Source organism: Narcine bancroftii, chromosome 12 (genome assembly GCF_036971445.1).
Source record: "Narcine bancroftii isolate sNarBan1 chromosome 12, sNarBan1.hap1, whole genome shotgun sequence".
Classification (NCBI taxonomy): Eukaryota; Metazoa; Chordata; class Chondrichthyes; order Torpediniformes; family Narcinidae; genus Narcine; species Narcine bancroftii.
In genome coordinates, this window is record NC_091480.1 from 64,340,916 (window position 1) to 64,365,855 (window position 24,940).

Below are 24,940 nucleotides of genomic sequence, written 5' to 3' on the forward strand. Positions count from 1 at the left end.
ACCTTCTATATTAAGGCATTAGGCATTATGCAACTGCAAACAGTTCTTGACATTATCCTCATTTTCCAGATATCAAAAACAAAGTTAATCCAGAAAGGTTTTCCATTGAGGGGGGCAGTAGAAGCCTCAATTATCACCTCTGCTTGGCAGGTTAATTATAAGGAAGGCATATAGAGAATTGAAAATGAGAAAATTTTGCATTTTGTCAAACCCGCATTATAAAATCTCATGAACACGTGGGGTTTTCTAAATGCTGCACTTCAAACCAAGATCTAATGTGGTATTAAATGATGTTCTTTGTTGCTTCTTTTCTTCATCATTGGTTTTGTAGGAAAATTCCTCCAACTGCCAGCAAAGTGATTTTCACTTGGTCAGGTATTCCCAAGCCTAGATCTGCTGTGGCCATAAAAATAGGCCAGTTCAGAAACTGGAATAATGCCAGCAATCATTGTTTTATTTGAATTTAAATTGAAATTTAGACATGCAGTACAGTAACAGGCCATTTCTGCCCATGAGTCTGTGCTGCCCAATTTACTCCCTACAACCCCCAGTACATTTTTGAAGGGTAGGAGTAAACCGGACCCCCTGGGGAAAACCCACACAGACACGGGGAGAACGTACAAACTCCTTACAGATAAGTGTGGATTTGAACCCGGGTCCCAATTGCTGTTGCTTAAAGGCGTTGCACTAACCACTACACCAACTGTGCAGCCCAATTGCAATTTCTAAAATACATACTCTGAATCTATGGATAAATTTACTGCTCTTTCCAATGCCCGTTTATTTTCTGGTCATCCAGAAAACCACAGGGCTTAGTCTCTACCTCCTGCTGTCTCAGGACATCTGCCAATACATTAAAGGACATTCCTCCCCCACCCATCCAGTTACATGGTATCTTAGTACACATGACAAACAATTCAATTATCTAACAAAATACTGAAAATAAAAATATTTTAATGTTTTCCAGCAAGATTGCCTCACATACAGAAGCCCAATGCTAAAGTTCAGGAGACTTGAGATCTGCCACTCTAGCAGTTAGAACCATAGGATGGTACAACACAGAAAACAGGCCATTTGGCCCTTCTAGTCCATGCAAACCATGATTCCGCTGGTCCCATTGACCTGCTCCCATTCTATAACCCTCCAGACCTCTCCCATCCATGTATCTATCCAATTTATTCTTAAAACTAAAGATCGTGCCCACATTCACATCAGATGGGAGCTCACTCCACACTCCCACCACTCTCTGAGTGAAGAACTTTCCCCTAATGTTCCCCCTAAACCTTTCCCCTTTCACCCTAAAGCCATGTCCTTTCATATTTATCTCCCATAATCTAAGTGGAAAAAGCCTACTCGCATCCACTCTGTCTATACCTCTCATAATCTTGTAAATCTCTTATCAAATCTCCCCTTATTCTTCTTCGCTCCAAGGAATAAAGCCTTAACCCGTTTAATCTTTCCTAGTAACTCAACTCCTGAAGACCCAGCAACATCCTAGTAAATCTTCTCTGCACTCTTTCAATCTTATTGATATCCTCATCTGTAGTTAGGTGACCAGAAGTGCCATAATATTCCAAATTTTGCATCACCAATGTCTTAAACAAGCTCAACATAACATCCCAACTCCTAAACTCAATACTTTGATTTATAAAGGCTAAAATGCCAAAAGCTTTCTTTACAACCCTGTCCACCTGTGACGCCACATTCAGAGAACAATCTATCTGTATTCCCAGATCTCTGCTCCTCCGCACTCTTCAGTGACTGGGAATGAAGTTGAATAGATTGAATAATCTATTGCCACCTAATTGTGCTTAATCCTCAAAATGCAGCTCCAAGATGCTTTTGTTCAATATTTGATGTCTACCACATGACCTGGGCACGTCTGGCTGCCACACGTACTTGGTGCACTTATCTTAATTGATAATGTAACTGCTGATGGCAGCAGTAACATGAATTCTGAGGTGTATCGAAACATCTTATCTGCTCATGTTTGAGCAAATGCCTCCAATCTCATTGGATGGTGCTTCATCCTGCAGTAAGACATGAATCCAAAACAGACTGCTAAAACAACAAGATTTTTTCCGAGCTAAAAACTGGAAAATTCTTGAATGGCCAAGTCATAAAAATATTTAGTCACTGATCTAAATCCAACTGAGCACGTCACCCATATGCTGAAGAGAAAACCTCAGGGGACAGGCCCCCGAAACAAGCAGGAGCTGAAGATGGCTGCAGTAGAGGCCTGGCAGAGCATCACCAAAGAAGATACTTTACATCTGGTCATGTCTATGAATCACAGACTTCAAGCAGTCATTGCACGCAAGGGATATGCAACCAAGTACTGAACATGACGATATACATCCCATTGCTATGTCCCAATTATTATGGTGTCCTGAAACGAGGGGACTATGTCTAATAAACATACCGGGGATGTAAATAATTGGGCAGCACGAGCTCATGGGCCATAATGGCCTGTTACTGTGGTGTAAAATCTGGAATGTTAACTTTAATCACATATGAATTCTTTGATTACAAATTTAAAACTGTGGCGCACACGGGCAAATAAAGGAAAAAAGGTGTCTTTGTCCCAAACATTATGGAAAGCGCTGTATACACTAAAGCAGGAAGTCCAATAATTCACAAGTTTTATGTGCCTCTGCACAGATCAATTTCCTGGGATGAACTGAAATCTTCATGACCAAAACAATGCTCACCTTCACAATTGATTAACAAAATTCTGTCGGCACCTGTTTTCCATGGAACTCTCTCCAGACACATTTTAATCAACTATTATCACCAACCTATAATAGTTCACTTCCCTCAAAGCATTCAAATCATAGCCTTGCCTTCAGATCTATCCTCACTCTTGCCCTTCCTCCCACAATTCATTTCCTCCCATTGTTGACCTTCAGCAAATCCTCTTGGTTGCTCTTTAAAAACCGAGTGTCCACTCATCATTCATGCCCATGTGCATAGAGAGATTAGCTTCAGATATGTCTGATTCTTTTGCTGTATACCATAATTCTCTCTGGCAATTTCAACTACCAGATCACTTCCTAATTCTCTGCAATTTTATTCCATCCTGCCTTTCTCTCCTCCCGCTACCCCACCAAATTCTCATCTGTAACTTCCACATCAATTAACTTAACTTAGTTCATGCTACTGCTCAAGGCTCACAACCACATCATATTCTTGCTGAAGTGTTTACAATCATGAAAGAAGTGTTGGAGAAGAAAAAAACAATACCTTCTCGTGGAAAATTCAGAACAAGGGGAGCTGTGCCACATCAGTGATGATATTAAGAAGCATTTCTTTACACAAAGGGTTGGAGAATCTAGTATGGTCTCCCCAAAATGCTGCTGAGACAGGTGGCAAATGCACATTTCAAAATGGACACTTTTTTTATTAGGTAAGCATATACATGGATATAAAATTAAGATGAAGATTGGCTGTGGTCTAATTTCATTGGCGCAACAGTTTCACTTGCACAAGGGAATATTCACTTGGAGGCAATGCTCAGCATTCAAAATCTGCAAGGATATTGGAAAAAAAGAAAAATAGCAGCTCTGGCTAAGCTTGATGGCTCATCAATTTTAGGTCAAGAGTACCTAAGCAATCAACATTAAAAAACTGACAGAATCAATCCCCCTTTGTTAATAGATTTCAGATTTTAGCGCGTTTCTTTGGCTCAGAATGTGGGGTAGTATTTGTGTTCCCAATTGTCATCAGTGGTCCCTGATCCATGTGTGGAAATGTCAACTTAAGTACAGGAGAAACTTTGCTCACTAGAGCACATGCCAAAGCTCATCTTGAAGGTCAATGCAAGACCATTTGTTAATAGCAATTATCAATTTAAATTCTGGTTTTATTCTACAAGATACCAGGATTGCCAATATTTTAGAGATTACATTTCAAGTTTGGTCTTTTGACTTTTGGGCCAATAACTTAAATGACTAAAAGAAAAGAAAATTTCCATTTTTATTACATTGAATTAAAGCATGTTCCGGGGTTTTTAACCAGTGTGTTAGGTTCATTTTCTGTTGTTCGCTCCATTATTCTATGAACTGAAACCTGTGAAATCGTATCTCAAGTTAGAAAACAATACCTTCAGGAAAAGAGAAGAGAAAGTTGTTAAGTTGAAAAAATTCCTTCAGACTTCATTCAAGACTCCCTATCCAATTAGAGCCTCTTGAATGAGTGGCATACAGGATTTGGTTTCACTATCATGCTCCCAGCAGCAACTCAGCAACATTGATTATCTAGGTTCACACTGAAATTTGAAGGCTACCCCAAGGAATACTTACGCCTTAGCCAAGGTAGTGACCTGGGTGGTAGACATAGAAGGAAGTAAACCAAATTGTGAAGCCTTCTGTAACATGAATAAATGCACTTTCCTTCAGGACACATCTGTTGCCCAACCTAATAAACAATACTAAACATACAGTTCACCATCTCCACAATTTGGCGAGCAATAATATGCATCTTCTCAACTTTTGATCTTACAGGAACCTTTGCTGACAACATATTTTTCAATTTGGTTTCAACAGTTCCACCTCAAAGATTTGATGGGCAACTTTAATTAAAGTGCATCTGAACATTAAAATTGGGAATCTCAAAGCCTATTTGTTTCACCGACAATTAGTTTAATGTTAGTATTACAGAAATTTATGAAAACGTCACTGCAGAGCTATTCGACATTGTCCTATGTTCTATTTTTTGGAATTTTGGCTGGAAGGGTTACAGAAACAAAGTGATCAAGCTAAAGTTCAGATTTATTATGAGAGGTACATATATGACATTACATACAACCCTGAGATTCTTTTTCCTGAAGGCCAGGAAGATTTTCTACTCATTAGTGGTGTAAACAGTGCTCAAAAAAAGATTCAGAGAGAAATGTAAACAAAGAAATTCAAACAAACTGACTGCAAATACAGAAAAAATAAATAACAATCTCAGAGGATCTTTCCTGGACCCAACACACTAATGCAGTGATTGTCAATCTTTTTCTTTCCACTCACATCCCTCTTTAAGTAATCCCAATGCCATCAGTGCTCTATGGTAAGGGATTGCTTAAGGTAATATGTGAGTGGGAAGAGAAGGTTGAGAACCATTGCTCCAGACCCAATTGTTACTGAAATATTTTCCTTTTGAGCTATGAAACTATGCACATAATGAATCAATTAGGGGCAATTAAAACAATGGTTTTCAAAATTTTTCTTTCACCCACACACCACCTTAAGCAATCCATTACTAATCACAGAGAACCTATGGCATAGGGAATACTTAACGTGGTATGTGAGTGGAAAGAAAAAGGTTGAGAACCACTGCACTAATGTCATTGTGAAGAATGCATGTCAATGCCTCTACTTCTGACGAGTTTGTGGAGGTTTGGTACGTCATCAGAAACCTTGGCAAACTTCTACAAATGTGTAGTGGAAAGTGTGCTGACTGGCAGCATCATGGTCTGGCATGGGAGCACCAATACCTCTGAACAGAAAGCCCTGTAAAAGGTAATGGGCACAACCCAGTACATCAAGGAAAAAAAATCTCAACCCACCATCAAAAACATATACAGGGAACGCTGCCGTCGGAGAGCAGCAGCAGCAATCATTAAGGACCCACACCGCCCAGCACACGCTCTGTTCTCGCTGCTGCCATCAGGAAAACGGTATAGGGGCAACAAGACTTGTACCACCAGTTTCAGGAATAGTTTCTACCCCTCCACCATCAGTCTCCTCAACAACAAACTCAATCAGGGACTCATTTAAGGAGTCTGACTTTTGCACTTTATTTATGACTATAAATAATATTTATTTTTTCTGTATTGCAGTTTGTTTACATCTCTCTCTTTTGAATACATATCCTTCTTCTTGACTACAGTTTACAGTTACCAATAAATATAAATTCTGCTTGGCCCACAGGAAAAAGAACCTCAGGTTTTTGTCATGTTATGTCTGTACTCAGACAATAAATTTGAAGTTTGAACTTTGCTCCATTTCAAAATGTCATCAATAAGGCAGCAATGCTGCTAATATCCTTCTCAAAGTCACTATGCTCAATGAATTAAAAAGAACACACCATTATGGAAGAAATACAAGGACAAGTAGGATTGAATTGCTGTGCTACAAGGGCCAGATTCAGGAACCATTTCTCTCTCATGGGACAACTTGAACGTTCATCCACTAATTTGTGAAATTAATCCTCATGTTTATTTTTCTTCATTTTTTTCCCCTTTTGTTCCAGATAAGCATCAATGTGAATATGTCCAAACTTTAGCATTGAAATCTAATGGACATCAGCCAATGTTTTGAGACGTCAAGACGTAATAAAATCTTGCTCTTGGAGTACCTGGGATAACGTCACTCATGTCTTCATCTCTTGTCCCAATTCCACGTCTTGTTCTCCCCGCTCTCTAATGGGGAAATGAACATCAGAGGTAGCCACATCCCTTTGTGGGAGATGTCACACCTGTACGAACAGATCACGGTTCAAAAATAAGGGGTCATAAGTCTACAGAATTCTCTCTTAAAGGGTGAAGAGTCTTTGAATATTTTTAGGAAGAGGTAGATAGATTATTGATAAGCAATTAGGTGGCCTTTAACATAAACCAATTTTACCATCCCAGACTCTTGTTAGCATTTCTAACAACTAAGAATGATCTTTGTTCATAAGAATGTCTGGTCATCCATATGATAGTCTGACCTAGATTAGTCTGTTAAATTTAAATAGTATTCAATGCAATCAAAAGGATGTTTGAGTATTATTCAGCATTACCACTTGCCCAATTTATTTGTGAATCTTGCAAGGACACGAGTTCAATTTATAAATGTATTTACGACTGGTTGCTACAATCTAATCTGGATATCCAGATTACCCATGTGCTAGTTCAAGAAACTGTCATTTATACTGCATTGAATTTTCACAAATCAGGAGGCAGAATTTTTTTTTAAAGCCACCACTATGCAAACGCATTCGAACACCTGATTTGTCAATTGGCTACCTTAAATTTAAACTTTGTATCTTGAACATTCGAAAAGTTAAATATCTGCACAAGTGAACATGGACACTTTGCCCCAACTTCAAATCATCTCCCCTTATTTCCTGAATATGGGCAAAGTAGTAGAACTTAATTTTCTATTCTTCGCTCCTACCGACTACAAAAAAAATTACAATTTGAATACATTGCCTCCCTTAAATGTGCTATGGCCTTGATGAAGGGCTCAAGCTCGAAACATTGGTTGTGTATCTGTATTGTGAAGGACTGTGGTTGACATGTACAGCATTGCCCACTACCTGGCCGGAAGACATCACCTGCCAATCAAGGTTTGGCCCCAGCCCACCCTTTAGTGCACACCTTGCTGTTGGCCAATTTAAATTCATTTATACTTCCCCTTGGGCTATTGGCTTTTGTAATTAACTAAATCTTGCTGGCACTGAGCCATTGTACCCTGTAAATTATCTAGGCAGAACCCTCCAGCCCGCCTGTACTTGGCCTTGGGCCATTGACTGTTGTAGTAGTTTTGTCTGTGCTGGCACCGAGCCATTAGCTTCCCTGTAAATGACCTGGGATGGACCTCCCCACCCCCAGCACTATAAAGGGTTCTTTCTCTTTGCCATCTTTGAGGAACCACCCTGCTTCACTCCAGGCCAAGCACTGTGAAATGGCCCTGGAGAAATCGTAGGCAAGATGTGCACTGTTAAAGGGTTGGGAGCGCTTTAGTTGGTGTTCCTAAGTAGCATAGAGCCGTGACTGCACTGCAGTAGCATAGACTGCACTGAGTCAAGGGGTGGTGGGAATAGTATTGTTTTTTTTTTAACCTTGATTGTTGTATGTATCAAGTTCATTTTGTTTGTGTGTGTATTTTATTCCCGGTGCGATTTTCCCACATTCATCTATAAACTGTGCATTTGTGTATTATTCCCGTTACCATTTTCCAGTTTGTCTTTTGTAAATAAAATCATTTTCTACCAGATGGTGTTCAGAGTCCTTAACTAATGCTGGAAAAACTCAGCAGGGAAAAGTGTACTTTATATAGCAAAAATAAAGATACATAACCAACAAATACATTTCACAGTGACGTGCTGAGTTTCTCCATCATTACGTTTTTACTAGTATGCAAATGTTTGTTTTAGAAATCACCATGAGGAATTAAGAAAGTATTTTCTAATTGATAGAAAATAGAAAGCAGAGATTTTGGGGCCTACATACAGAAAACACCAAAAATGATCAATACAGGGAAACAAAGGAGTGGAAATTATGATGTTTGCCTGAAGCTCTGGCAAAATGGCAGCTGGAGCACTGCATACAGTTCTGGGCATTGTCATTTGCCTTGAAGTCTTTCAATGCAGATTTATCCAAAAGCATTGGGCAAAAGGGTTAATTCATGAGGATAGGTTTCATAGGTTTCAAATGCATGAATTTGCACTCCTTCAAGTTGCGAAGATTACGGAGTGATCCAGTTTTGAAAGGATGGATGGAGAAAGACAACATCTTCTTGAAGATGAACACACAAATTGACAGAGGAACAGACACCATCCATAGAAAGCACTGGACAGTTAAAGATGTTCAAAGCAAGGGAGCATAGCTTTTGTTAAAAGGGTTTTTTCAGGAGCCAATCAGCACTTTTTCCACACAAAGGGAAATGGAAATCTGGAACACTCCTCCAGAAAACAGACAAGAGAGTGCAGATGCTGGAATTTTGAGCAAAAAACAACCTGCACGAGAAACTCAGTTGGTCAGGCAGTTCTTGAGAGTCATCTTCTTGGAAGATCTTTCCTGGACCCAACACACTAATGGCATCGTGAAGAAAACATGTCAGCACCTCTACTTCCTCAGGAGTTTGTGGAGATTTGGCGTGACATCGGACACCCTAAGAAACTTCTACAGATGTGTAGTGCAAAGTGTGCTGACCGGCTGCATCACGGTTTGGTATAGGGACACCTACATCCCTGAGCGGAAAGCATGCTAGTGGACGCAGCCCAGGATATCACAGGCAAAGCGTTCCCCATCATTGAGAACAACTACAGGGAACACTGCCGACGGAGAGCAGCAGCGATCATCAAGGACTGATACCACCCAGCAAATGCTCTGTTCTCGCTGCTGCCATCAGGAAAGAGGTCTCGGGGCCACAAGACTCGCACCATCAGGTTCAGGAACAGTTGCTCCCCCTCCATCATCAGACTCCTCAACGACAAACTCAATCAGGGCCTCATTTAAGGACTCTTGCACTTTATTGATTTTTTTAAAAATTCCCTCTGTATTGCACAGTTTCTTAACATTACTTTATTTGTTTACATGTGTACACTGTGTACAGTATTTTTTTGCATTATCAATAAGTGGTCTTCTGCCTCGCCTGCAGGAAAAAGAATCTCAGATTTGTATGATGTTATGTATGTACTCTGACAATAAATCTGAAATCGGATATTGAAGGAATTGAACAGTTAACGTTTCAGGTCTAAACCCTGGTTCAAGATTGAGAAAGAAGGAAGACAGGCAATATTAAAGATGGGGAAGGGGTCAGTCGGTGATAGGTTGACCAAGAGTAAAGGATAGACAGTCAGTTAGGATAGAGTATAGAGATAATGATAGGTGGAAGCAGAAATTCCCACGCCAACCTGTCTGTCCTCTGCCTCCTTCATTGCCAGTATGAGGACAAACAGAAATTTGTAGCTCCACACCTCATATTCCACCTTGGTGGTCTACAATGCAAAAGCATGAATGATGAATTCTCCAATTTCTTGTAAACAACTCCTTGGTTCCTTTCTCATTCTCATCCACTCAGTCTTTCACACATACCCATTTCATTCCAACCCCTCTCCCCAGGCCTGTTTCCCAGTTCATTTCCCCATATCCTCAATCCAGAACTTGGCTCACCATTTTCCCTCTCCCAGTTCTCATTCAGCCGGCATCCCTCCCTTATATGGTTCCATCAATCTCCTTCCTTCAAAACACCCAAACTTTACCTTCCCCTACCTCTTCCTCGATCAATCCTCCCCCCACCCCTTTGTCTGCTTTTTCCAGTGTCTCCTAACTCCTTTCATTAGTCCATCAACCTTCAGCCTTCTGTAGTCCAACAATCATCCACTGACCCCTCCCCTGGCCCACTGAGTTTTTCCAGCAGTAATCCTCCCCCCCCCCCCATAATTTGTTGACAGATTAACTGAAAAATTAACAAAAGATAAGTACATATATTGATTTATGTTAGATAAGGATATTAAGGATCAAGAAACTCAATCAAGTTATGGCTATATACAGTTTAGTTGTCTTCATATGGCAATATATGGTTTAGTCCTCCTCATATGTTCCCAAGTGTATGTATGAGGTAGGAGCAACAGAATAATTTCATTTTTAAATAGACCATTTGGAACTTGGTGGACCTAAAGAAGTCTGCAAAACTATACCTTGATGAAGGGCTCAAGCCCAGAACATCAGTCATGTATTTTTACCTTTGCTACATAAAGGACCAACTGAGTTTCTCCAGCATTTTGTGTTTTTACTTCAACCACTATGTCTGCAAATTTTCATGATTTACTTCAAGTTAATCAGAATACTGTTCATACTTAGTTGCAGAATATATTCAAAGCAATCAATCATTTTTTGGGGGGAGAAATAAGGGAATCAATGGATTTAGTGATCCGGCAGGAAAGCGGGAGAACAGACATGATCTTATTGAATAGTGCAGCAGGCACAAGAACTATTTTTTTTCCCTATAGCAAATATTTGAAATTCAAAATACTATAGATGCTGGCAATCTGAAAATAAAAACAAAAAATACAAGATGCTCTCAACAAGTCAGGCAGCATCTGTGAAATGAGAAACAATTAACATTTAGATCGTACACTTCATCAGAACTCAAGTTACAATATTTGATGAAAAAGATGGGAGAGTAGTACATAATGCGAGAGATTCATATACAAAACATAAAATTCTAGCTTTAAAATTATAACCAATGAAATCTTCCATTCGGTTTGCAAGGTGGAAGTTGTTACAGAATTAAAATGTAATCAACTTCCTCAATTGTGAGCATCCCTCTGAATGGCCACCTTTTCACATGGACCTTGAATTAAATAGGACTTTTAAAAAGTCCAAATAAGGTTTGAGTTTTTCCACAGATGAATCAGCTGCACTTTCTTCTATAAACTAGAGATTTTTTAAAAAATACTTGCACCTCACTTGAAGGCAGCACCACGCCTGCATACTAACAGCACAAAAAAAATCTCTGCAAATACATTTCTAGCAGCTGATCTGACTCAGAAAGACAAGATGATCTCAAACTCATTCTGAGAGTGCAGTTAACAAACCTCAGCCAGTGTACAATACTAGGTTTGAACGTGGTCACAAGGGAGAAACTCCGACCCCAAGTCCACATTTCTGAATAATCTCCAAATACCTCTGCAAGAATGCGGGTGAAAGTTGAAAGCTCAGAATCTGACAGTTCTAATATCTCCTGCAGTCCAACAGCTTACCAACACAAACAAAGAATAATTTGAAAATACATTCAGACCGGTTTTGGAGAGAGCAGAAGGCTCATTCCTTTTGGCATACCATTGCTTAATAATTATTACTCATCAACAAAGCCAACTACTGCATTCTTCTCTGCAAATACCATAAGGGTTTTCAAAAATAACACTACACCACAGACAGGAGCTATCTTTCTAATTGTATTTACTGTAACAATATCTATCAACTGGCACAGACTCCCAAGAGTAGAAATCCTTAAAAAAGTTTAACGATACATTGCACAAAATCCATTTGACAAGAATAAAAGACTTGTTGACAAATACTGTGTGGAAATTGCACAAACTGTAGTGGGCCTTCATGGTCTCCCCTGCATGGAAATAATTGCCAACCTAATTCAATGGTTCTCAATATTTTTTCTAATAAGTAGCATTATTCCTTTCCTCTCAAATCGGGAGAAATTTGTTGGGGGTGAGGGTGCAAAATGGGTAATTTCCACAGCAATGAAATGTTGTGTGCTATTTCCAACGTGGACTATTAGATTCTGAGAAAACTGTGCACAACCTGCAATGAATTCCTACTGTATTAAATTATTTCCGGGGTACTATTGTTCAGGCATTACAAATGAAAATAGAAGATAGTCTTTATTATCACAGAAGCAGCATAGCTATCCCAGAATTCTTTTCCCATTAACTTCATCCGTATGCAGAAACTTTGGGTTATTTTTTTCTCCCACTTCCCAACCCACATTCAATTGTTGTATTGCAAGTACCTGGCCAAAACTATAAAGAGTTTGTGCATTCTCCCTGTGTCTGTGTGGGTTTTCCCCAGAGGCTTCAGTTTCCTCCCACCATTCAAAAACGTACCGGGGGTTGTAAAGTTGTAGGTTAATTGGGCAGCATGGGTTCATGGGCCGAAAGGGCCTTATTACTGTGCTGTATGCCTAAATGAAATTAAAAATTAAAATCAATACTGGCAACTTGAAAAAGCTAATGAATAGCACACTTTAAAAGTAAACTCACATTCTAACTGTTCACAGGTTATTCAATTACAAAAGTTATTACAATAGAGCATGATCATGTTCTCACCTAAATATCTACATTTGCACACTTTCCAGCAAGACAACTGCACAGTCATCAAGACTCAAATACTCAGTTGATTTTCACTTCAGCCAGCTGTGGTACCTCAACAGAAAAGCAAACAAACTGCAGATATTGGAAACCTAAAATAATAACACAAAATGGTGGAAATGCTCAAGCCATGTCGCTTCTGTGGAGACTGAAACAGTTTTATGTCTGAAATAGTAACTCATTTTTCTCTCTCTGCAGAGGCTACCTTACCTCTGGAGTTTTTCAGTTTTTACTTGTGGGACCTCAATTGTTACCTCAGTTTCAATCCAAATTACCATTCTATGGGAAGTGATCAAATGATGTAAAGGATTAAACTTTAGTGTCTTTAATGTAAAGAACATGCCCAGTCGCTAGACAGAATTGCAATCATCTAAAGAAAATTGTCATTAGGCACTTTCAGGTGGCCAAAATCCCTGATTGTAAAGCCACATATTATGCCAATATGCGGCTGTCAGGAGGCCGCTTGAGAGCGCAGGAGGCGCCTGCTAAGCAAACTTTGTAACCTTCCTCCGGGAGGGATAATCGCCGGAGCACTGAGGTCACCCCCTGGACATGAATGCAGCCGTCTGAAAGCAGTTGCCAAGGGGATGACAGTCAGCTGGCGAGCGCCTGACAGCTCCCCTCCCAGCTGACTGGGACGTCAGGCCAGGGGCAGCCTGCGTGGGCTGTCAGCGCTGGGACGTCCTACAAGACTTCCCCACAGTAATACCACTCCCCCGCTCTCCCAGCAGCCCGACGTGGGTCCCCACCAGTCCATACTCTTCTCCCTTGCATTGCAGATTACTTCAGGTGAAATCCAACCTATTATTCACCTGTCAACTAGCTTTGTGTAATTCAGTGTAATATCCACTTATTTTCCTTAGTTTCTCCTCATTTAGAAAATATTCCAATTTATTTCCCAGCTACTAAATGGAGGGCAGTGGAGGTTGCTGGTAGATGGAGGATTATAGGAGCTCAAGAGCTACTTAAAAGGGTTGCAAGTCTGAAATAAGATTCAAAAATTAAAGTGTGACCAGGCCATTAAAAGATGAACATGATGGGAAGCAGTTGAGAGTTGACAACTACATTAGTTTACGTGGGAACTAAGCCAAAGGTCTGGACGAGTTTCATATTTATTTTATTTTTCCCATTTGACCCAGACCCAATGCAAGCTTGCAATGCCGTCCCATCCATCACATTACTCCACAATCTATTCTCTCTCAGATGCCCTGAATCTCTTGCCATCTACCTGCACTTAGGTTAATTGGCAAATGTAAATTACCCCAACATCCAGACTGTCTCTGGAATGGGTGAAGAAACCAGAGCTCCCAGGGAAAGCTCACGCTGAAACAAAAACAGTCAGGACTGAGCCTAAATTGTGAAAACTGAAAGGCAACCCCTATGTTCATTGCACCTGCCACTGGATTGCCATTAGTACCTAATAGCCTCTGACTATTCACTTCAACACAAACCATTCCACATTGCAAGTGGTCTCCAAATTTTCAATACTATATTCCATGTGTGAAGATGGCAGCACAGCAAACAATGTAATGTCTCACAAATCAAGTGACCAAGATTTCATCGGGACTTCCAGTACTGTGCAGGATATGCATGTACTCCTTGTGTCTGTTTCCCATGGATCATCCAGTTTCCTCCCACATCCCATAGATAATTATCTATTGTAAATTATGTTGAGTTGAGGTAGATGGTAAGAATATCAGGATGGAATTGATAGGCATGAATGAGAATATACAGAAATACTTTACAAAAAGCATTTTGTGATTTCCCCTTGGTATGTGTGAAGTAAGCCTATTTACAGATGTCTTGTCTCCGTTTCCAAGATGTGCCTATGCCAAGGATCACAGGAGATAAGACATTATAAACCAGCACCACAGAAGGGTTAGAAAAGAATTGTTAGGTGTTTGAAGGGGAGAAGATAGAACATAGAAATACAGGCCCTTTGGCCCACAAAGTTGTGCCAAACACGTCCCTACCGTAGAAATTACTAGGCTTTCCCATAGCCTTCTATTTTTCTATGTACCTATTCTATTTTTTCTTTGGCTTGGCTTCGCGGACGAAGATTTATGGAGGGGGTAAAAAGTCTCTTAAAGGACCCTGACTTATCCACCTCCACTACCGTTGCTGGCAGCCCATTTCACACACCCATCACACTTGGCTCCTAAATTTAATTCTATAATTAATGAAGGCCAATACACCATATGCCTTCTTAACCACAGAATCAACCTGCACAGTTGCTCTGAATGTCCTATGGACTCAGACCCAAAGATCCCTTTGATCCTCCACACTGCCAAGTCTTACGGTTAATACTATATTCTGCCGTCATATTTGACCAACCAAAACAAACTACTCCACACTTATCTGGGTTGAACTCCATCTGCCACTTCTCAGCCCAGTTTTGCATCCTATCAATGTCCCACTGTAATCTCTGAAAGCCCTCCACACTATCCACAACACCCCCAACCTTTGTGTCATCAGCAAACTTACTAACCCATCCCTCCACTTCCTCATCCAGGTAATTTATAAAAATCACGAAGGGTAAGAGTCCCAGAACACATCCCTGAGGAACATCACTGGTCACCGACCTCCATGCAGAATATGACCCGTCTACAACCGCTCTTTGCCTTCTGTGGATAAACCAGTTCCGCATCCACAAAGCAATGTCCCCTTGGATCCCCTGCCTCCTTACTTTCTCAATAAGCCTTGCATGGGGTATCTTATCAAATGCCTTGCTGAAATCCATATGCACGACATCTACTGCTCTTCTTCATCAATGTGTTTAGTCACATCCTCTTATACCTCTCCAAATGTTCATAGATCCTGCCTTTCAGGGTCTTCTCCATCAATTTACCAACAACTTTCGTAAGACTCACTGGTCTATAATTTCCTGGGCTATCTCTTCTCCCTTTCTTTAAGGAACAACATCCCCAACCCTCTAATCCTCCGGGACCTCACCTGTCACCATTGATGATTCAAAGATCATCCATCACCAGAGGTTCAGCAATCTCCACCCACAGTAGCCTAGGGTACAGCTCATCTGGTCCCAGTGATTTATCCAACTTGATGTTTTCCAAAAGCTCCAGCACATCCTCTCTCTTAATATATATGTGCTCAAGCTCTTCAATCTGCTGCAAGTCGTCACTACAATCACCAAGATCCTTTTCCATAGTGAATACTGAAGTATTCATTTAGTCCCTCTGCTATGTCCTCCAGTTTTATACACATCTTCCCACTGTCACACTTGATATGTCCCATTCTTTCAGGTCTTATCCTCTTGCTCTTCACATACTTGTGGAACGCTTTGGGGTTTTTCTTACTCCTGCTCGTCAAGGCCTTCTCATGACCCCTTCTGGCTCTCCTAATTTCTTTTTTAAGCTCCTTCCTGTTAGCCTTATATCTCAGATCTCTAACATTACCTCGCTCTCTGAACCTTTTGTAAGCTTTTCCCCTGAACATTTGCCACGTTTCTTCTGTATTTTTCCCTGAGAACAACTGTTCCCAATTTTAAGCTTCCAATTTCCTGCCTGATAGCCTCATAATTCCCCTACTCCAATTAAAGGTTTTTTTTTAACGTCTGTTCCTATCTCTTTCCAATGCAATTGTAAAGGAGATAGAATTATGATCACCATCTCCAACATGTTCTCTCACTGAGAGATCTGACACCAGACCAGGTTCATTTCCCAATACCAAATCAAGTACAGTCTCTCCTCTTGAGGTTTATCTACAAATTGTGTCAAGAAACCTTAGTGAACACACCGAACAACTCAACCCCACCTAAACCCCTTGCTCTAGGGAGATGCCAATAGGGAAATTAAAATCTACCATCATGACTACTCCTTTCCAGAATTAGTTTCCCTATCTGCTTCACGATGTCCCTATTCCCACTGGGCGGCCTATGAAAAACACCCAGTAAAGTTATTGACCCCTTCCTGTTCCTAACCTCCACCTGCAGAGACTCGGTAGACAATCTCTCCATGACGTCCACCTTTTCTGCAGCCGTGACATTATCTCTGATCAACAGTGCCGCACCCCCACCTCTTTTGCCTCCCTCCATGTCCTTTCTGAAACATCTAAACCCCGGCACTTGAAGTAATCAATCCTGTCCCTGAACCATCCAAGTCTCTGTAATGGCCACCACATCATAGCTCCAAGTACTGATCCACACTCTAAGCTTATCCATCTTGTTCACAATCCTCCTTGTTTTAAAGTAGACACATATCACACTGTCCGTCTGAGTGCGTCCATTCTCTATCACCTGCCCATCCTCCCTATGATGTAAGATTTAAATGAGCAATATTTCCTAAATGTGACATGCAGAAAGTTGATTGTTATAATAATATATCATTATATAACTAACATGAAACAGGATATCTGAAGAACTGATGAGAGAGAAAGCTTGAACATGCAACAGGACATTTTAAGAAATTATAAGAAAGATTCAGCAATTTAGGATGAGGCCCCATCGAGTAAAATTGACATCATCAATTGATAGGAAAGGTGCTGTCCGCAGATTTTATTTGGCCAAAGGGATACAAAAAGGGGCTATTTCTTTGTTCAGTTGGGACCATTTCAGGTGGAATCGTACAAGTGCTATGAATCAATGCAAACAGACAGACACTAGAGAGAGAGACAGACAGACAGAGAAAGAAGTCCTGGGTTTCCCAGGACATCAAAAAGTATTTTCTTCCTGTATACTTTGTGAAGCATTTGATAAGTAGTTTTATATACTCTTTGTGTAATCACAATAAAGTCTTTTTTTAAAATCATTAACATCTGCATAGAGTCTCCTTTGTTAGCAAAGAGCTCTTACTGTTGAACCAGAAAAAACACAAGGAACACATTTTAAAATATTTTCGTGAGACATACAGAGAAATAAATGGGCAAAATAGGATCGATGGCTTTGCTCAGAATCAGCACATACAATGGGCCAAATTACCTCCCTCGATGTCTTAAAAAAAATGGAAACAAATGTGACGATTAGCAACAAAAGACTTCAAATGTATAGTTTGCAGATGAGCATGTAAATTAATAATATTGCAGCTTCAGAATCTGCATCCCAATGTGAAGAAAGCCATGTTAAAATTGTTGCAAGAATCCCAGTTGCATGGCCACTGAATCAAGTCAAAATCTTGCTTTGTCATGTAATATACATTAAAGTCCAAAAATCCAGATGCCAGAAATTTGGGCCACCCAAGAATCCGGACTTCTCGAAAACTCTCAAACTTTTTTAAATTTAGTGGGCTTTTGTGTGCGTATGTGCACAAGTCCCACAGATGCACAGAAGTTGCAGAAATGAATGAATAAATGTTTTATTTGTACTTTGTATTTTATACAAAAAAAATGCTTTGCTAATAAACTATTAAAATGTACTTGTTTATATTCTTTATTCTCCTTAATTTTGAATTTTAAAATTACTACCTGAGAATCTGGAAAATCCAGACTGACCCAATCCCCAAGCAGTCCAGATTTTTGGACTTTCACTGCAATTGCCTTCCAATACTCAGTCAAGATAGTTGCAAAACAAGTAATTTGACTAAGAGATCAATGGGTAACCAGCATCTATGGTGCCACACCTTGGCATGAAAGCAAATAGGGGAGAAGCAAAACACGACTCAAGTTTTTAAATGTGAAGCTAAATCAGATTCCTCTCCTACAAAATATTTATGACACATAGCTAGGCCGGAGGGCAAAACTGTCTGGCTCATTAGATTAAGAAATGCTTTTAACACCGACACTTGCAGGTCATGAAAGACTGATAACCATGCATTTACTCCTTCAAATCCACCGACAAAAGTTTTACCCACAAAAAAGGTTTTCTAATGTATTACTAAACGACAATTAAAAATTGCAACGCTGTTTTGGAGACAAAGAACAATCTGACTTTATTGGATTGAGCACCAGCTTTTAATTAGGTAACATTCATTAAGCACAGCCTTTTTCAAAAATCATTTAATTGTACGTGTACAAGTTTTCCATTTCTTTGATCATTGCACATCAGGCACTCAAAGTTCAACTGCAGTCGCGGAAACACAATAAAAGTAGAACAAATCTTACCAAGAACGTCAATCTGAATTTAGAGGACACCATCACATGACAGGTACTGTTTATGACAGGTAAGCATGGGAAAGGGGTGAGGGGAGCTGGGGAAGAAAAAAAAAGTTCAGATGAATTGGCAGTTATTCAACTACTGTATTCCTATATAACCCATCTAATTTACACTGACCACAAGATAATTTTGCTGTAAAATTTTTGAAAAGGGATATTTTTTAATAAATGATTACACCTTTTTTGACAGAACATTTTAGTCTTCATATTGACGTTTCGTTCTAAAGTCTCATGGGCCTAACAAATAGAATTTCTGCATTTAAAATGGTTTCTTCTATTAATTTCCTAAAAGTGGCTATACTGTCTTTCTATAATATAGTTTGTAACAAAAGACAACCCCTCCCCAAAAAAAACATGGATTTTAGCTTTGAGACTGTTGATCAAATTAATTTTCTCTCTCATTCCCCAATTGATGAGGGGAATCGGTTTTAAATACATCGAGCCCATTGGTGGTTTAATAAATCCAGCACCTTGATTCAAAAACAGTTCCTGATTTTTGTCAGGAAGAACTTGTATTCGCCCTCTGGGCTATTTGCTCGGTTGACGAGTCAATGTAAAACGAACGAACAAACAATTTCAAGTTGAAACCGAAGAGTTTAAATTACTGTACTCAAGTGAACCTTTTGTTCATCTCCAATGCTGAACCATGCAGGGCCTCTCTCCAACTTCTGGGCCAACCCCCCCACCCCCAACGACCAAACCTACTTCCGACACAAAATACAATTGGAAGCTTGCAAGACTTTTTGAAATCACAACCTTGCGATCGATCTACCCAGTTATTTCGCTTTCTCCCCCGGCGGGATGTGTCGCCCTTACATTTAAGGATCCAAATCGAGGGACTGTGAACATGCAAGAACAAGGCAGGCAAACGGCGTCAGAAGTCAAACTTTTCAAACTTAACAGCGAAGGAACTTTGGAATTTTGGGGGGTGGGAAGAAGACAAATACAGTGAAGAATTATTTTTTAAATCAGGCTGATTCAGTAAAGTTATGAAAATATTCAGATATTTTGTTAAAACCCTTGAGAGTCCAGCAAATTTTAAATTAATAAAACACTATTGGAACTTTTAGAACCTTTCAACATTTTATTGGTTTCATCAAGCAAAATAGATACATGATCATAGAGTTTTAACAAATCACAGCATAAAAGTGATGTTGGGTTGGGTTGGGGGGGGGGGGGGACCCACTAGACTAACTGTGGAACTTTGGAATGGAGCAAATTTCAAACTCCGAAAGCAAATTTAACAGGACACTTTTCCTGGAACTTTGGATTGGAGCAAATGTTAAACAGCGTCGGAAACGCAGCATTTGGCCCAAGCGAGTTACAGCCCCCCTCCCCCGTCTGCCCGCGCTTCAGCCACCTGCGCACCTGGCGAAGCTCCTCGCTCCACGCGTCCGCTGGCGGGGAAGTGGCCCCCACCTCACCCCCCGCAGCCGGAGGACCCGGTGAAACTTCCTGCCTCCATTTGCACCAAAAACTCTGCACGTGCATTCACCCAAATGCAAAAGCCCCCCCCCCCCCCCCCCGACTTTTTTTTAGAGGTTTTGCAACATGCTGAAGCTGCCGGGAACGTGTTTGTTAATGTCAAATGAACGGCCTTCACAGCGGCACCGCCCCCCCCTCCCTCCCTCCCTCCCTCCTTCACACCGACTGATCAAAAGCCCAAACACTTTTCTCTCTCGCCCTCCACTTCACGCTCGACAGCCCTTCCGATGGCTCCGTGAGGGGGATCCTCCCCCTCCCCCGAACACACACACTTTTGAGGCACTCACTTTCACTCCATGCTCGCTCACTCCACTTGAATATTCTCGCGGCTCCTCTTGCCTTTGTTTCCGAGGAAGAGGGAGGAGGAGGAGGAGGAGGAGAGAGGGAAGGAGGGAGGGAGGGGGGGGAGTAATTTCGAGTGTAAATTTTTTAATATATTTTTAATCTATAAAATCCCTGTCGGGAAGCAGAACTACGAAGCGGGCGGCCATCTTGCAAGCCCTGAGAAAGGGAAAATAGTCCGGCGGACTCCGTTTCACTTCTCTCCCACGATGAGGGCGGATTCAGTCAGAGAATCAGTAAGGCGGGAAGAGTTTTTGCCCATTGGTTCTTGTCTGTTTGATGACTGGGGTGCGCCGCCTTCCCTTAAAAAAAATTCAGAATAAGGGTCCTGCGGAACGATACGAGGTTATGGCGGAGAGCCGCCTAATCTCTTTGCGGCAGCGTTCTGACGTCTATGCATCCGCGGGGGCGCATTTAAAGAGGAACCACGGCGGGCTTGTGGACACTGATGGTTTACAGGCGGGGAAAGGAAAGGAGGGAAAGGGAAGCAAAGTTGCTTTACTTTTTAAAAACGAGGCGAATGCCTTAAAAATTGACAACTGGAATGCCTTGGTTGATTGCAGATTTTCTCATCAGATTTCAAATTCTTGTTTGTCTGCGATTGCAAGCAATTGGATATGGGACCCACCAGCAGGGAGGGAGGAAATTTTCCCCTGATTACAAAAGTCACTGTTAATTAGATTTCTTTCCTGATTTTTTTTTGGGGGGGGGGGTTGGAATGCTTATTTTCCCCATTTCCTTTTCTGAAGGCTGGTTTTTGGGGCAAGATAGAGTTCACATGGCCTAAGGTAGTTAAACTTATTGTCAATTATAAATATGTAGTTAAATTTTTTTAATTTTAAAAAGTATTTTGTCAGTTTCCCTATCCTGAGACCATTGCCTTGAAATATTTTAGATTTCAGATTGATTGTCAGAGCACATACAACCCCTAGATTCCTTTTTCCTGTCATTGAGACAGAATTACCACTTATTGGTAGTGCAAAAAAAAACTGTACTCATTGTACAGGTGTAAACTGTGCAATTCAGAGAGGAAAAAAACAAACAAGTGCACAAATAAGACTCCTGAAATTGGCACAGAGGCCTCTTTCCTGATGGTAGCAGTGAGAACAGAAGTTCTCTATATACAAAGTCTGAACCATAAAATGTATTTTGTTTGGTGTGTTGAAGTAGGTCTTCTCATTATTCCTTTTTGCAAAAATAGATTTTTTTCAAACTATGCCCCACTACAAAATCAATGAGGTGTGAAAGATGTGACTTGGCAATACTATCAGTGCAACACAATTATAACTTCCAAGTAAAATCACTTTGTTCTTTTTATTTTCTGATGTTTCTCTTACTTTAACTGTTGTCCTTGGTTTACATTATATAATTATATTATCATCTATTCCAAATTATCTCATTGGCAACAAGGATTCCAAATTATCCCAACAACCGTGTCTCTGTCCACATTACTTTTTCAGTTCCATAGTGAGATCTGGATGTATCTTTGTGCACTACATTATTGATTTTTTTGGGGGGGGGAGAAAAAGAGAAAGGAGATTATCCCCAGATGCCAGCCTGAGGGTCACCAAAATCAGAAAAAAATAGGGACTTCTGAAAGTAAAGCATAAGGCTAGCACACTTTTGATGCACTCTCTGTGAGGAAAACAATGTCAGAAACTGCACTAGTGTTTTTTTTTTAAGGGTCAATATTCTTCCTTTAGTTCAATCATTACCTTCATTACATTTTTCAATTCTAAGACAAAATATTAATTAATCTGGTTCAGGGAGCTCACACTGTTGTATATTCAAAATGAGCAGACCAAGCAAGAAAAAGATTCATCAATATTCAGTGAAGTTCTTGAAGATTGGGTTTATACTTGCTGTACACATTGAATGTGCATCTTTTTACCCATTATACTTTGACAAATTAATCAATGAAAACAGGCAGTCTTGAACCTCATTTTAAGTTAAAACATCCTTACCATGTCCATTCAAAATTTGAATATTTTAAAGTCACTGAAGTTTGTAGATCAAAAAAATCACCATTATTTGCTGCACAAACTGCAGTCCTGAATCGTACCCTTGAAACCACCTGTGAAATGTCTTGTGTTTTGCTTTGCTATCAGCAGAGAATCATACGATTAAATCTGCAATATCATTGTCTTCCTTTTGCAGAACTGTTTTGAGAAAAAGATTTCGAAGTAATACCATTGAGTAATAGTACTGTTTGTAACAGAATAGATGACATGGGTCAAGATGTTGAAAAACAGCTTATTGAGAAGTTGAAATCACAAAAGTTCTCAATACAACTGGATGAATCTACCGTATGTGATAGTGAGGCTCTATTATTGGCATTCATGAGATATATTGATCAGGAAGAGCTTCAATAAGATGTTTTGTGAATCATTAGAAACAACCACTTCTGCAGTTGGTATCTACAGAAACCTCAAATTATTCGGATGAAAATGAAATACCAAAAGGAAATATTGCATCTTGTGCTGCAGATAGTGCACCTGCCATGATGGGTTTAAAAAACCCAGATGTTTAAAAATCAATAAAAGATGGAAATCCAAACATGTTGGTTGTGCATTGTTATCCACCAAGAAAACTTAGCTGCCTGTTCTACACGAAATACTGCATTCTGTCATCAAGTATATCAATGCCATCAAAGCTAATGCCAATTGTGAACATCTGTTTAAGGCAACAGTTTGGTGTCAATAAAAATGCAGAACATGAGATTACTGCTTCATTGAAGTAAGGTGGTTGTCAAAGGGAAACGCTTCAAAAAGGTTTATGGAACGGTTTGATCTTCTCAGCGAGATTTTGAAGGACAAAGCCAACAAGTTACTTGGTGGATGTCTTTGAGAAACAAGTACATTGAACAAGCAACTCCAGGAACACAGAAGGCTGCAGACAGTAGCAAGCAGCCAGGACCAGCACAGGCTCCAACATCCCATCCATCTGTGTGGTGACCCTCTTCACCCTGGTCACCACCCTTCAACTAATTAGTGGATCCTGTGCTCCCCATTCCCCCCCCCCCCCCCCCCCATGTTTGGCATTTTTTTTTTTAAACAATGTTATTTTTTTTCCTGGATGGTCAAGAAAAATTAGATCAAAGTCAGATGATCTCATAACATTTATTAAACAGGCCCTACAAATCAGCTCAACATAATATCTTGCACAAAAAAATCCTCAATTTGTCAAAATATGGTTGTACGAGTAGTGCATTACAAAAGTGACCGACACTATTACATTATAGACAAGTTACTAAATAGGCAACATTTCAAAACCCAATCACATCTTTAAATCAGGCATGGCAAATTCAAGGCACTGCTTCAACAGGAATGTAGGTCAATGGAGGAAAAATATTTTGCACAATCCCATGGGGTGGAGATGAAATCAGAAAATACAAATACTTCAAGGGTCAGAAAACATTACAATTAATCTCAGCTATACATTTCTGTGATTTAAAGTGCACTTCAAATGTTAAGTCACTTTCGAAGGTGATAACTACTCCAGTTGGGAACAAAGTGTTCAGACTACAGTAGTTATGACCAAACAGCAGCAGTTTCTTTTGAAATTTGACAAAGGCAATTTTGGCTCAAGTTTATTAAGAGTATTGGCCCAAAAGATTGCACACGTTATATCATTAGCACGAGTCCAAGGAACAGGTCATTTAGTTCAGCAAATTGTGATAATGGCAAAGCATGGTTCAAAGTTCAGTTACAAAGATTGCACACTATTCAAATCCAAAACTAGTGCAAAATGATTGCTTAACAGACAAACCAAAAGTGTCGTACAGTTTCAGCACATGGTCAATTTGGTATGAATATCCAGTATTGCCCAAGTTTACAAAATTCATGCAAATCATTTAAGCTTTTCAGTTATTTAACAATGGAAAAAAAGTAAACCAAAATATTACAACATTTTGCAATAACTTAGTAGTCAAAAAAAACCAAAAAACAAATTCAATTGCTGCACAAACCAGCCAAAGCAGCTTTCTATCCAACATCAACATTTTCCTGGTGTCCTGTTCAAACTCAATTGCAAAACCAAAAAACAAACTTCAGCTGGATAGATTTGAGGCATGGGTTGCTTCTTTAAAATATCAACAGGAATTATCTATTTTATAAAGTAGCTTCATCATTCTAAACCAAAGGTAACTGAGGTCTTGGATCTTTTGAACCAAGTTGCAAAATGGACTATTCATCAACCCAACTATTCTGCTCAAATAGCCATAATCAAGATACTTTCGTTTACACAAATTTCAGCAGTTCAAGACTTATTACAATCTAAACTTTATGCAATCTCAATTTGCTACAGAAAACAGTTAAAGTCCATTGCAATAAGGAATACATCTTAGGAATATTGCATTCAATCCCACTCTATAAACAATTGACAATGATATGCCAGTCCCTTTGAGCACCAAATGTACTTTGGTAGG

At 39.9% G+C, this 24,940-nt stretch overlaps 1 protein-coding gene across 1 annotated transcript in view; it reads right to left on the reverse strand.

The window, feature by feature from the left end:
- The window catches only part of kmt2d (lysine (K)-specific methyltransferase 2D), a 211,852-nt gene extending 191,113 nt beyond the window's left edge, over positions 1–20,739 (reverse strand). Inside the window, exons 1-2 of the mRNA XM_069904938.1 lie at positions 20,460–20,739; positions 18,637–18,722 (exon numbers count right to left, since the gene is read on the reverse strand). The gene's annotated coding sequence lies outside the window, so the exon portion shown is untranslated. The remainder of the gene's footprint in view (positions 1–18,636; positions 18,723–20,459) is intronic.
- Between the last annotated feature and the right edge of the window lie 4,201 nt (positions 20,740–24,940).